This window comes from Sphaeramia orbicularis, chromosome 2 (assembly GCF_902148855.1).
Source record: "Sphaeramia orbicularis chromosome 2, fSphaOr1.1, whole genome shotgun sequence".
NCBI lineage: Eukaryota > Metazoa > Chordata > Actinopteri > Kurtiformes > Apogonidae > Sphaeramia > Sphaeramia orbicularis.
Genome location: NC_043958.1, coordinates 5628974 through 5644928, shown reverse-complemented (window position 1 = coordinate 5644928; position 15955 = coordinate 5628974).

The window sequence follows — 15955 nt, the reverse complement described above, 5'->3', positions numbered from 1 at the left end:
TGATACCACGTTCTTCACATTGGCGTCATGTATTCGTTCGGTACACCTCCGTATTGTATCGAAGGCCCCGAACTGAAATAGTATGGTACGAACGAGTGCACCGTGACACCCCTAATATCCAAGAAGTATAAAAACAAGTGGTGCCAGTCACAACAAACCCCGCCCCTCACACGTATTGTATCTTATTTTGGTATTGATCCAGCTGATGTCATCATGTTCACTCATAGAAATACTCTGAAATTCAAAAGTTCAATCTTAGTGTGTTATTGGAGGACATAAGACTTTTTTTTTTTTTTTAACTTTGTGGAATTTTTCAAAATGTTTTATTATGTAGAAAATCAAGGTTAATGACGTTACCATATTTGGCTCCTTACTATATGTAGCAAAAAAATAAATAAAATCCAAGAAGTATATATAAAAACCCCGCCCCTCACACGTATTGTATCTTATTTTGGTATTGATCCAGCTGATGTCATCATGTTCTATGCATGTGCTGATATCAGCAGATCAATTGCCTCTATAAGGATGGGGAAGCAAAATTTACAATGAACATTTAGTTGTTTTTTCTCAGCAGGCACTACATCAGTTGTTTTGAAACCAAACATATATTGATGTCATAATCATACCTAACACTATTATCCATACCTTTTCAGAAACTTTTGCCCATATGAGTAATCAGGAAAGCAAACGTCAAAGAGTGTGTGATTTGCTGAATGCACTCGTCACACCAAAGGAGATTTCAAAAATAGTTGGAGTGTCCATAAAGACTGTTTATAATGGAAAGAAGAGAATGACTATGAGCAAAACTATTACCAGAAAGTCTGGAAGATACTACACTGAACAAAAATATAAACGCACCACTTTTGTTTGTGCTCCCATTTTTCATGAGCTGAACTCAAAGATCTAAAACTTTTTCTATCTACACAAAAGGCCTATTTCTCTCAAATATTGTTCATAAATTTGTCTAAATCTGTGTTAGTGAGCACTTCTCCTTTGTCCTTTGCTGAGATAATCCATCCACCTCACAGGTGTGGCAGATCAAGATGCTGATTAAACAGCAGGATTATTGCACAGGTGTGACTTAGGCTGGCCACAATAAAAGGCCACTCTAAAATGTGCACTTTTACTGTACTGGGTGGTCCAGGGGGGTCAGAAAACCAGTCAGTATTTGGTGTGACCACCATTTTCCTCGCACAGTCTTCTTCATGAATTCTCTGAAACAGCTTTGGAGATGGTTTATGGTAGAGAAATGAACATTCAATTCACAGGCAAAAGCTCTGGTGGATTCCTGAAGTCAGCATGACCAGTGCATATTCCCTCAAAACTTGTGACATCTGTGGTATTGTGCTGTGTGATAAAACTGCACATTTTAGAGTGGCCTTTTATTGTGGCCAGCCTAAGGCACACCTGTGCAAAAATCCTGCTGTCTAATCAGCATCTGGATATGCCACACCTGTGAGGTGGATGGATTATCTCAGCAAAGAAGAAGTGTTCACGAACACAAATTTAGACAGATTTGTGAACAATATTTGAGAGAAATAAACCTTGTGTGTACACAGAAAAAGTTTTAGATCTTTGAGTTCAGCTCATGACAAATGGGAGCAAAAACAAAAGTGGTGCGTTTATATTTTTGTTCAGTGTATTAAAGAAGAATGGGAGAAGTCGTCACCCCAATATTTGAGGAACACTTGCGCAAGTTTCAGGAAGTGTGTGAAGGCAGTTATTGAGAAAGAAGGAGGACACATAGAATAAAAACATTTTCTATTATGTCCATTTTCTTGTGGCAAATAAATTCTCATGACTTTCAATAAACTAATTGGTCATACACTGTCTTTCAATCCCTGCCTCAAAATATTGTACATTTTGCTTCCCCACCCTGTATAAGTTGTGTTTTTTATCTGTTGGAGATCCTGTTCCATTGCCAGCCACTGTGAAGACCCGGTCTGGCCAAACCCATAGTAATCCAGTCAAAGTTCAGGACTCATCCAAACGAATATGGATGTTTTTAAGCTAATGTTTTACCCATCTGTTTACGACCAACGTCCAAATGTCCCATTGGAATGAAACGAACATACATTATGAGTTTAGTTTCCTGGATGGAAGCAAAACCAGTCGTGGCCAATGATTTATCAATTCAAAGGTTTGACATCTGTTTCATCTTTTACGCTCGTTACGTAAAGTAGCGATGAGTCGGCACAAATGGAGCTGTGAGGTTTCCTGCGTCCACCCAGATACTTCCAGCCGTGTTTTAAAACCTGCATTTGAGGGGGGATTTCAATCTCTGTGTCTTTGTTTGGGTGGGAATAAGAGGCCAAAACCGAAACTTAATTTTGCAAATGATCCATTATTAGGCTTCGGTCTGGGTGCATTTACTCTAACCGACTACTACATCATCGCTCATTTGTTAGCCTCGTAAATGTTTGTTCGATGGGAAAAAAAAACACCCTTCATCAGATTTTTATCTAAATAAAGTAGAGTTGATAAATTAGCATCGGAGCTTATCAGTAAATCCACTGATTAACCTCTACAAAGTGCGTATGGTGAACCCGACACTGGGCCCAGGCTTTCACAAAGTCCTTGCATCGACTTCAAATCTTATTTAATGTAGTTTATTTTTGGGGTGACGTGTGTTTTTGGACTATTTGCAAACTTTCCCCAGTGAAAGTTCAGTTTTAACACAACCAGGTTTCTGGTAAAAACCCATTTAAGGATATTGGTTTGAGTTATTAACCCTTTCATGCATGAATTATGATTACCGAAATAAAGATTTTTTTCCCAGAATGTTTTTATTCCTCTTTAGGCATGAAAAAAACAATGTGATTGAAATTTCTTTATGAAACTATTTTTCATGGAGTTACAAAAATGTCCCCTCAGCTGGACACCATGCATTTAATTTTTGAAGCAAAGAAACATGTATTTACTGACATACTGTGTGAAAACTATGAAATAAAATCATTTTTAATGCTGTGAATCTCATGTTTCCTCATATTTTAACATATTATAATACTAGTTGTTACTCAGTCAGATAATATGCAACAAAAAAAAACAACTTTTTGTTTTAAAAGAAATTGAAATTACAGTCTAATAACAATTAGCAATTGTTTTAGACGCAAATATGTTAGTGCAGATCAGGTTTAGCAAGAACAGAAACAGGAATGGTATGAATTGTAATGTATGGGTTGTTGCATAAGTGTCCACTGTGTTGGTTGATATGCAAGTAAAACAACAAAATCCATGAATATACAATAAAACAGCTGTAGAATAACTGTCCACTGCATGAAAGGGTTAATGAACCAGTGGAGTTTAGGTTGAATATTCACCAAATAATAAACCCAGAAACTTGCAGATGTTCCCATTGAAATGAATACAAGCATTTTGGCCTCCCACTGTCTTTTAACCCCCAAAGACCCAGAAAAATATTTAAATACCCCACATTAAATGACACTTTCTCTGATCTCCAGTGAAATTTGCTGTTAGTTTTAGATTCATTCATATTATTAGTTTCCATTCAAACAAGTTTATCACCACGTATTGTAACCCGTAAAGACCGAGTGTGACTTTTGTGGCACTTTCCAAATGATTTTTTTTTGTTTTTTTTTTCTATATTTAACCTTTTTTATGTGATTTATCATCATTTATTATAATATTATCCTTTAGTATTTTGTGTTTTTCCAGTTAAAGTCAGGCATTTTATTGTATTTAATTCACTGATCATGTAGATCACAGGTGTCAAACATGTGGCCCGGGGGCCAAAACTGGCCCACCAAAGGTTCCAATCTGGCCCACGAGATGAATTTGCCAAACAGGGCATCAAACTCAAAAATAATATCATAATAACTTATAAATAATGACAAAACCAATTTTTTCTCTTTGATTTAGTGCCAAAAACATTAAATTATGAAAATGTTTACATTAACAAACTATCCTTTAACAATAAAATGTGAATAACCTGAACAAATATGAACAACCGGAAATGTCTCAAGAAAATTAAGTGCAATTTTAACAATATTCTGCCTGTTAATAAATGCTTAATGTCTTTGTAGATCTGATCTGTAATGCATATGTATGAATGAGAAGTTGAGGCAAAATATTGATAAGATTGGACTTATATTTCTTACCAAATTTCATTTTTTTTCAGGTTATTCACATCCGCTTTTGTTTGGATAGTTTGTAAATGTAAATATTGGCATAATTGTATTTTTTCGCACTAAAACAACTTGGAGTTGTCATTATTTATTGGGTTTCATGCTGTTATTTTACTGGTCCGGCCCACTTCAGATTAAATTGGGCTGAATGTGGCCACCGGAAGAAAATGAGTTTGACACCCCTGATGTAGATGTTCATAAAAGCTCAGATTAAAGTTGATCAGAAACAGAGAAAATTTAAGAGAAAGTGACTTTTTCAGCAAATATATCAATAAATCAATGTCAAAACAAGTGTGTCCATACACTGTCATTGATCCAACTCCATGGGTTTTACTGGTGAATTAATGTTGTAGAAGATGACGGTGTTTCCATGGTAACTACGGAGCCTCTGAACATCCAGATGGGTCATATCTGATGACCATGAAAAAATGACAAACTGCATTTTACACCAATTATTTACATGTATTGATAGAATCAGTGGATCAACAGTTATTAGGTATTTTAGATCAGTAAATGGTTTTGGTTAGTAGTGGATGTTTGGGTCTTTATTGGTTAATATTATCCTCTGCAATTTTTCATTTTTCAGTGAAAATCAGATCTTTTCCCACATTTAATTAACCAATCATGTAGATATTCATAAAAGCTTAGAGTAAATTTAAAGGTTATCATGTCAAAACAGACAAAACAGCAGAAACAATACCAATCTTATTTTGGTATTAAACTTGGTGACCAAGATAAAGTCACAAAAAATGTAATCAATTTTGTGAGAAGATCAAATTTTTCAAAATCAAATTAGCAAAAAAACCTGACCTGATTGAGAAAAACAGATGTGATTTTTGGATTTAGCGGTGCAAAATGGTCCGAATTCAGTTGAAAAACCTAGACAACTTGCAAAAAATATTTTTTTGTAACCCAGTGTTATACAAAGCAATTGACATTGCGACAAATTTTAAGTTAAATTAAATTGGCATTTAGTATGTTGTGCTTAAAATAGCAATTCTAGTCAGATCAAGCATTTATGTTTAATACACTCAAGTTTTAATTACTTACATGTTTTTAAGGTATCTGGTTTACTCAGATTTTTGAAGGAAACTCAACTTATCCGGTCTTACAGTGTAACTTTTGTTGACATCATCATAAAGAAGCTGTATACCAACTTTGAGGTCAATCGGAATTGTACAGGGTGTCCCATAAGTCTCCATACATAGGAAAAATAAACATTTCTTGACATAAACCATTTTTATTTATATAATATGCTCTATATGACTGCCATTTTGTCGGGAACACATTTCAATGCGTGTCCTCCACTGCTGAAGAACTACAGGGTGACACAAAAAAAACGGGAACTTTTTAACAATCCAATAAAACCAAGAGCGATGGAAGAAAAATATTTTATTCATAGTAATTTAAACCTTAAAACATGCCATTTAAGAAACAATGATGGAATTTTCATTTTTTTAAAATTCCTTCCTGTAGATGGCGTCCTCCTGTACGAATGCATTCTTGAAATCTGCTGTTGAGATTCCTCATTGACCGCTGCAACATCTCAGCTGGGATACTGTGAATTTCATCCTGAATTCTCTGTTTTAACTCAGCCGGGAGTCGAGTCGTGTACACTTTACTCTTGAGATAGCCCCACAAGAAAAAATCACAAACGGACAAATCTGGCGATCTAGGGGGCCAGGGAACGTTACCGAATCTTGAGATCACACGGTTACAGAACAATTCTCGCACAGCCGCCAGTGGTTACTAAAATGGGGGTGTGTTTACTTGCTCGAGGTCACTGTCTCGCAGTGCTGCCACTTTCTCATGTCTGCCAATACGCACTTCAAAAATTCCCGTTTTTTTGGGTCACCCTGTAATTTTAAAAAAATGAAGATTCCATCATTGTTTCTTAAATGGCATGTTTTAAGGTTTCAATTACTATGAATAAAATATTTTTCTTCCATCACTGTTGGTTTTATTGGATTGTTAAAAAGTTCCCGTTTTTTTGTGTCACCCTATATACAGGGTGGGGAAGCAAAATTTACAATATTTTGAGGCAGGGATTGAAAGACAGTGTATGACCAGTTAGTTTATTGAAAGTCATGAGAATTTATTTGCCACAAGAAAATGTACATAATAGAAAATGTTTTTATTCTATGTGTCCTCCTTCTTTCTCAATAACTGCCTTCACACGCTTCCTGAAACTTGTGAAAGTGTTCCTCAAATATTGGGGTGACAACTTCTCCCATTCTTCTTTAATAGTATCTTCCAGACTTTGTCGTAATAGTTTTGCTCATAGTCATTCTCTTCTTTCCATTATAAACAGTCTTTATGGACACTCCAAATATTTCTGAAATCTCCTTTGGTGTGACGAGTGCATTCAACAAATCACACACTCTTTGACGTTTACTTTCCTGATTACTCATATGGGCAAAAGTTTCTGAAAAGGTATGGATAATAGTGTTAGGTATGATTATGACATCAATATATGTTTGGTTTCAAAACAATTGACGTAGTGCCTGCTGAGAAAAAACAACTAAATGTTCATTGTACATTTTGCTTCCCCACCCTGTATAAAGAAGAAATATAAAGACATACATGTTAGAACCATATATGTATGGAATGTATTATGTCTCCTATGTATGGAGACTTTTGGGACACCCTTGTAGTTTCGGAGAAAAGGACGACTGGAATTTCTGTAACGGACGACAGACGATGACGGACGATGACGATGACGGACACCGCATGACGACAATAGCTAACAGCCTGTCAGCCGGTAAGCTAAAAAACAGGTTCTGAACAGTCGAGCGCTGAGTGATGGAGGACATGATGCCGAAAACTGACGACTTCTCGGTGATGTAGCGGCGGTTGCGGGTCTTTGTGATAGGATCAGGTAGTGGGAGGCCTCGTGCACAGATCTGCAGTCGGCTCTTTCTTCATGCTGTATCTATCTATTTCACCTGCAGTGTGACTTGAACATTGGTGTCCCGCAAATAGAGTGTGTATAATATTGATGACCTGGATATGTGCCGTTTAATCAGCGCTATCGACCCGCTCGGCACCGTTGCCTTGTGCAGCCGGGGTGGAGGAGCGCTTAAAACAAGAGGGAGCGTTTGATTCCCCTGTCGGAGCTACATTAACGGCGCCCGGGCTCCACCCCCCCCCACCCCCCCCACCCCCACTCCACTCTCCTCTCTCCACCTCTCCTGTAACTGCATTGTGCTTTTGCTCAATCAATACTTGCAGCAATTGCTCAAATTAAAAGGAAAAAATAGGTTTGCTGAATCCTCACCCGGTGGCTTCCTGCGGACTCCTGGCGGCCGCTGTGGATCGCAGAGCACTTACAGGAAGTGGGGGGGAAAGGTGTTCGAAGGGCCTGATTGATGGGCTGTCTCAGCACGCCGCTCACCCACTCAGACTCCACCAGACTGCAGAGTTCCTCTTTGTGCCAGACTCTCCTGATCCACAGCTCCGCCATCAGTGCAAACATACAGCACCTCCTCGTTTTCTACCGTTGGAATATCCTCCCAGGCTTACCTTGTCTGTCAGGCAACGTTTGCGCGTTAACCCTTCGTAGTTCGCTCGTCGAACTACTGTGAAATTCACAAATTCAACCTTAGTGTGTTATCGGAGGACATGACGAGACTTCATTACTGTTGGGAAATGTTGCAAGAAATTGTATTGTTATGTAGAAAATCACAATGAATGAAGTTACCATATTTGGTTACTTACCCAAAAAGAAGTTCATGTAAAAAATAAATAAATAAATAAATAAGATAAACACATCTAAGATGAAAGGAACATGTATTTTAGAAAAGTGCTGGTGCTGGGTATGACTTTATTCTCATAAATTCTGATATTTTCCCGTCTGTTTTTAAATTCTGACATTATTCTCGTAATGTTATGGCTTTATTCACAAAATATGACATTATTCTCCTAATATTACGACTTATTCTGGTAAAATTCTGACTGTTTTTGTATTAGACTTTATTTTCATAAAATTACAGGTTTTATCTCAATATTTTATGACTTTATTCTTGTACTGACAAGTGTTTTTATTTTCTTATGTGGTTCTAATACACCGTCGTACATGTAAGGTGAAAGGAACATGTACTTTAGAACATTAGAACATTACTTTTAGAACATTAGACCAACATAAGTGCTGGAAATGACTTTATTGTCATAAATTCTGATACTTTCCCACCTGTTTTTAAATTCTGACATTATTCTCGTAATGTTATGGCTTTATTCCTGAAATATAATGACATTATTCTCCTAATATTACGACTTATTCTGGTAAAATTCTGACTGTTTTTGTATTCGACTTTATTCTCATAAAATTACGGGTTTTTTCCTCAATATGTTATGACTTTATTCCTATACTGACAAGTGTTTTTATTTTCTTATGTGGTTCTAATAGCCGTCGTACATGTAAGGTGAAAGGAACATGTACTTTAGAACATTAGAACATTATTTTTAGAACATTAGACCAACATAAGTGCTGGAAATGACTTTATTGTCATAAATTCTGATATTTTCCCACCTGTTTTTAAATTCTGACATTATTCTCGTAATGTTATGGCTTTATTCCTGAAATATAATGACATTATTCTCCTAATATTACGACTTATTCTGGTAAAATTCTGACTGTTTTTGTATTCGACTTTATTCTCATAAAATTACGGGTTTTTTCCTCAATATGTTATGACTTTATTCCTATACTGACAAGTGTTTTTATTTTCTTATGTGGTTCTAATAGCCGTCGTACATGTAAGGTGAAAGGAACATGTATTTTAGAACATTAGAACATTATTTTGAGCACATTAAACCAACATAAGTGCTGGTGCTGGGTACGACTTTATTGTCATAAATTCTGATATTTTCCCGCCTGTTTTTAAATTCTGACATTATTCTCGTAATGTTATGGCTTTATTCACAAAATATGACATTATTCTCCTAATATTACGACTTATTCTGGTAAAATTCTGACTGTTTTTGTATTCGACTTTATTCTCATAAAATTACGGGTTTTTTCCTCAATATTTTATGACTTTATTCCTATACTGACAAGTGTTGTTATTTTCTTGTGTGGCTCTAATACACCGTCGTACATGTAAGGTGAAAGGAACATGTATTTTAGAACATTAGAACATGTATTTTCTAACATTAGTCCAACATCAGTGCTGATCCAGACCCCTGTCCACATCCACATTCTCCCTTTGAACGTCATTCCTCACATTAGTACCATTACTTCATGGTACCTAACAAAGCAGGTCCAGTCACTGTTCATGTACAGGTGGACCTTACAGACCCTGGAGCGCACATTGGACCTGAGACTGGTGATTCACTGTCTTGTAATATGTGTGGAAATTACCAAAAATAGTCACTTGCCCAATAAAGGGTTAACCCAGAGCCTGTGTTATGGACTGCCATAATGGGCCTACTTTGTTGTTGTCCTATATCTGCAGGTTTTCAGGCAACAGCGCACGTTTCAAAGGCATCAAAATGAAAAAGTCAATGTTTGGATATAGGTGATTGGAAGGATATATTTTCTCTTTTACTCTTTTCCCTATTTTTTATTTATTTTTTTTCTTTATCCAGCCTGTTACTTGGTAATCACTCAGCGAATACCTTTTGAAGTCAGGCCAAGTTCAAAGCAGGTGTCAGCGAGGCTTTGCGGAAGACGACCTCTTCGTCTTCCAGTCGTTTTACGTAATTGGTGCCGTCTACCATCCAGGCTGAGCCCAAGGAGCTGGGCCTTTATTAGTACAATCGCAGGCAGGTTTGACTTACCAACCGTAATATGTTCCAGGCAGCGTAACACACACGTTTATGTGCATGCACGCACACACGGCGCATCAAACAGACGGTGTCAAATCACCGATGGGTGGGTGTTTGGCTCAGGAATGCAATTATTGTGGCACAAGGAGAGCTGCATACATGGGAAACACATTTGGTGCAATAAGGTGAGCTAGTTTGCGTTGCTGTAGGTCTGACGAGGTGGCGAAGGAAACTTTTTTTTTCCTCCACACATGTCTACTGAAGCGTTCATTTGATGTGCGAGACAAGAAGGTAATGGTTAAGTATAAGTGAATCAACCCAAACATACGACTGTGTACAGGTTAATTTTATAGCTTTGATAAAACAGCTTTGCAGACTCTGTAACTGACAGCGGGGTGTGTAATTGTTCTTCCATAATTAACCCTTTCATGCATGAATTATGAGAACCTTAGTCAAGATTTTTTTTTCTGGAGTGTTTTTATACCTCCTTAACCCTTTCATGCATACTGGTCACTACAGTGGACAGCTATTCTACAGCTGTTCTCTTGTATATTCATGGATTTTGTTGTTGTTTTCGTTGTTGTTTTTTTGTGTGTTTTTTTAACATATCTTTATTAAAGTTTTAAGACACTCCATATCTTTTCTGACATGAATTGGTAACATTATGTAGATCTCTCCTGACCATAAACCCCCAGAATCACAAAGCCCTCCCCATAGTTTTCACACAGTTTATCAGTAAATACATGTTTCTGTGCGTCAAAAATTCAACGTGTGGTGTCCAGCTGAGCGGACATTGTTGCAACTTCATGAAAAATAGGTTCATAAGATTTTTTTTTTTTTCATTATTATTATTTTTTAATGTTTTTTTTTTTATTATTATTATTTTTATTATTTTATTTTATTCATTTTGCAGAAGAAAATTTTCAGTTGCATTGTTTTTTTCATGCCTAAAGAGGAATAAAAACACTCAAGAAAAAAATATTGACTAATGTTCTCATAATTCATGCATGAAAGGGTTAAGGCAGCCATACACTGTGCGATTATTTCGATCGTTGCACGCAGCTCCATCTCAAACTGTGCGAATCAGTCGTACAGTCAGACTCACGATTCATGTTCTCACACTGTACGGACCGACGCTCGTATGCGACCTGACTGCTCACACTGTAGGACCATACACCAGAGGATGCACCACACGTTCCAGTGTTGTATCCGGAAATACAACGTTAAAATACCAAGGAATCCGTAAAAGTGCATAGACAATTGTGTATTGGCGTGAGTCATGAAATTTCATTTCATTTCATTTATTAAGATCCCCATTAGCAACTGATGATTCAGTTGCTATTCTTCCTGGGGTCTCCTCTACATTACATTACAATTTTAAATTTTAACAATCTGACACCATTCACACCCACACACACACACACAAACAGGACATATACAACAGCCCAATGCAATTAAAATAAACAAACAAAATAAGTACTATACATTCGTACTTCTTAACCAAATAATAGCGGTCTGATACAAGTGAGACAAACAAAATGAATGCTAGACATTTGTACTCCTACACCAAACAATAGCTTTCTGATACAAATCATGAAACATCTTTCAATATTAGCAATACTCATTCCATTTCATGCCTGTTGTGTAAACAAAAAAAGTTTTACTTTCTTTTGAAAACATTTTCTATTATTTTCCGATAACAAAAACCCTGGCAATCCATTCCATGCAACCATGTCTCGATAAAAAAACAGTTCTCTGTAACTGATTTGTTCTGCCTGAAGGCAGAGCACACCGTGTTTCAGTAGTTTGTCTTGTACGATAATTATGTTGATCAGCAAAAAATGACAGTTTTCTATGAATAATTTCTGGAGTTTGTGTTGTGATAATGTTACGAATAAATGATAATAAAGAATATTTCAATCTAGATTTTACAGTTAACCACGTCAAACTGTTGTGTATTGTGGTTATATTAGCTCTGTATGTATGTAAATGGTAGTGCTAAACACAAACCAATGAGCTGCTTTGGTAATATGTGCCATTATCTGTGAGGAATCAAAAAAGAAGAAAAGACAACGATGTGTTTGGTGTAGGAATTGTTTGTCCAGACGTGGACAGTATGGGCTGTCAGTCCTACAGCAAAGGGAACTAGAGGTAAGCTGCAACAGCTAAACTGCACTAGGACGATAGCCAGCTACTGTTAGCTTGTACACGACTGTATGCGTCTGTGTTTGCGCATGCACAGTGGGAGAATTTGAGGCACATCGGTTCGTGACACTGCTTTGACAATGCAAGGATTTCAAACAGTTCCGTTTTCCTTGCAAACACACGATTGCTGGTCGTGAGGTGCTAATCGCTTCTCTTTACCCCATGTACACTGCACGACGCACGACACACGATTAGAGGCACATCGGGCCGATCCCAGAAATAGTCGCACGGGTGAGAAATCATCTCTAAACTCGCACAGTGTAAGGCCGCCTTTAGGCATAAGAAAAAATTGCGATCGAGTTTTTTTTTTTTTTTTCGTGGAGTTACAAAAATGTCCATGCATTGAATTTTTTAAGTAAAGAAATATGTATTTAAAACCCAATATCAGAAAGTAAAATGAAAACGATGAAATAAAAACATTTTTACGGCTGCTAATTTGATGTTTTCTCACATTTACATTAACATACTCTAATGCTAGTTATTACCTCATATAATATACAAAAAACAACTCTTTTTGCCCCACAAATAACTGATTTACTCTCAAATATGTCACTGCAGATCAGGTTTATCAAGAACAGCAAAGTTATAGTGATGGGATGAATTGCAGTGTATTATGGGATGTTGCATCAGTGTCCACTGTGTTGGCTCATATGGAACTAAAACAACAAAACCTATGAATATACAAGAGTAATATACTGGAGAAGAACTGTCCACTGTAGTGACCACTATGCATGAAGGGGTTAAAGAACTACTGTCATATTGTTGCTATTTATAACCTCTTGTTTTTGTACCTGAGGAATTATACTGTTTGTTTTTTTTTAACTGTATTTATACAACTTTTCAAAATTTAACAAATGTAACATTTGTGTGTTCATAATGCAAAGATTGACACCGGACATGATAAACAGAACCCATAGAGGAAAAAAAGGCTATGCAAGCAAAACATGCATAACAACAGTGTCAAGACCGTGCATTCTGGTACAATTAAGGAAAGAACATAAAGAAATAGTTGTAATGATTGTCTCGCCGAACTACAAGTGTGTCATAAACCTTTGATCAGGGGTGTCAAACATGCGGCCCGGGGGCCAAATGCAGCCCGCTAAAGGGTCCAGTTCGGCCACTGGGATGTTTTGAATTAAGCCTAAAAAAATCTTCAATTAAGTAAAAAAAAAAAAAAAATCAATTTAGTAAAAAATCTTGAATTAAGCCAAAAAAAAAAAATCTCAAATTTAGCAAAAAACCTTGAATTAAGCCTAAAAAAAATCTCAAATTTAGCAAAAAACCTTGAATTAAGCCCAAAAAAAATCTCAAATTTAGCAAAAAACCTTGAATTAAGCCTAAAAAAATCTTCAATTAAGTAAAAAAAAAAAAATTCAATTCAGTAAAAAAAATCTTGAATTCAGCCAAAAAAATCTCAAATTTAGCAAAAAACCTTGAAGTAAGCCTAAAAAAATCTTCAAATTTAGCAAAAAACCTTGAATTAAGCCTAAAAAAATCTTCAATTAAGTAAAAAGAAATTCTTGAATTAAGTAAAAAAAAAAAAAAAAAAAAAATCTTCAATTGAGTTAAAAAAAAAAAAAAAAAAAAATCTTCAATTAAGCCAAAAGAAAAAAAAATCTTCAGTCAAGTAAAAAAAAATCTTGCATTAAGCCAAAAAAATCTAGAATTAACAACTTTAATTTTTTGTCTTTTAGTGCAAAAAATAACATTAAATTATGAAAATATTTACATTTCCAAACTGTCCTGTAACACTAAAATGTGAATAACCTGAACAAATATGAACAACCTGAAATGTCTAAAGAAAATTCAGCACAATTTTAACAGTTTTTCTTCCTGTTCCTCAGTGTTTAGTGTCTTTGTAGATCTGATCCATAATGCACATGGACAAATGAGAAGTTGACGAATAATATTGTTAAAATTGCACTAAATTTTCTAACGTTTTTTAATTTACATTTCAGTTTTTTCAGGGGTTTTTTTTTTTTGGATAGTTTATAAAAGTAAGTATTTTCATAATTGAATGTTGTTGTTTTTTTGCACTGAAACAACAACAAAAATGTGGAGTTGTCATTATTTATAGTTTATAAAGTTAGTATTTTTTTAGTCCGGCCCTCTGGAGATCAAATTCATCTGAATATGGCCCCTGAACCCCTGCCTTAGATTATTTTCTCCCAGAACTCAAAATCCAGTTGGAAAATCCCGTTACGTTACCGTCGCTAACTTCCACGTTAGCCTTATTGAATATGTCAGCGCTCTATTAAGGCCAACTGACGCTTGTCGTATACTCTAATAAAACCTGTAAGCAGATGTTCATTTAAACGCGTATAATGAGACGTCTTAATTAAAAGAAAAAAACAATAAATATATCGGAGCATAAATATCGGTGCGTATCCACACAGACATACATGTGTGGTATATGTCGTCTCCTTCAGCCCTTTAACAATGCTCGCTCTCAGTCCTGCAGACTCGCATCCGGAGGAGAAAAAAACATCACGAGTCAAAAGGCCCATTCCCTAACCCTCATAAATTGCACATAACTTGATTACAATGAGACGATTATACCTTATTAGCAAGGATATTATGGCGTCTTCTTACTGGGCCTCATTATATAGGCTCGCATCTGTGACTGAACGTTAGCACTTCCTTTTTTCCTGTGTGCATGTGTGACCTGCCAGCCATTACTGCAGCTGGAGGAAGAGGTGGGGGGTTGAGAGCTGATCAGGATTCATGTGGTTTGGTCTTTTGTCGGCAGTTACATGCAAAAAGTCTCTGTGATGGCAATTCAGACCGTACTGATGCGTTGGGTTTTATCCAAACCTGAGCGTGTGCATGGTCACGACAAAAAAAAAAAAAGAAGAAGAAGAGCAGCGTGGGTTGGAAGACATAAAAGTTTGAAATTTCATTATAAGTTGGAAATAAGAGGAAGAGATTGTATCATCAGACATTACTGAGTAGAAAGTAGAGTCGGAATTATGAATGAATGAATGAATGAATGTTTATTTCAGTTAAATACAAAATACAATTCACATACATATTAAAAAAAACTAGAAGCACCGGAGAGCGCAGACCTCTGCCAAGTCTGATCAGTGGCCCCCCCTGTGGGCCCCCCCACGCCAAGGAGGTTATGTTTTTGCCAGGGTTTGTTTGTCTGTTTGTTTGTTTGTCTGTCTGTCTGTCCGTTAGTGTGCAACATAACTCAAAAAGTTATGGACAGATTTTGATGACATTTTCAGGGTTTGTTGGAAATGGGCCCCCCCATGGGCCCCCCCACCCCCGATCACCACCAAAATTTAATCATTTCTTCCTTATCCCATTTCCAACAAACCCTGAAAATTTCATCCAAATCTGTCCATAACTTTTTGAGTTATGTTGCACACTAACGGACAGACAAACAAACAAACAAACAAACAAACAAACAAACAAACCCTGGCGAAAACATAACCTCCTTGGCGGAGGTAACAACAAAACAAAACACATACATATTAAAAAACAAACAAACATAAAATTAACACATTTTGTAACTGAAAAAGGAAGAAGCTGAAGCTGAGGTTTATTTCTGCTTCTCCTATTCACATCCTTAGTCCAAGTCCACACCTTAAGTTGCAGCAGGTAAATACTTAAACACAAATTATACTCCATTCAGTGTTATAAGTCATTTTGTAATCATATTACTTTCATAGCCCTTCAGAATTTGACAAATTAAATTCTTTTTGAAACTCAACAGTGAGCTACACAATTTCACTTCATCCTTCAGTTCGTTCCGTTGCTTGACACCAGTAACTGAAACACTGTGATATTTAACGTTTGTTCTTACTTTACCTTTTTCAAACACAAACATCCCT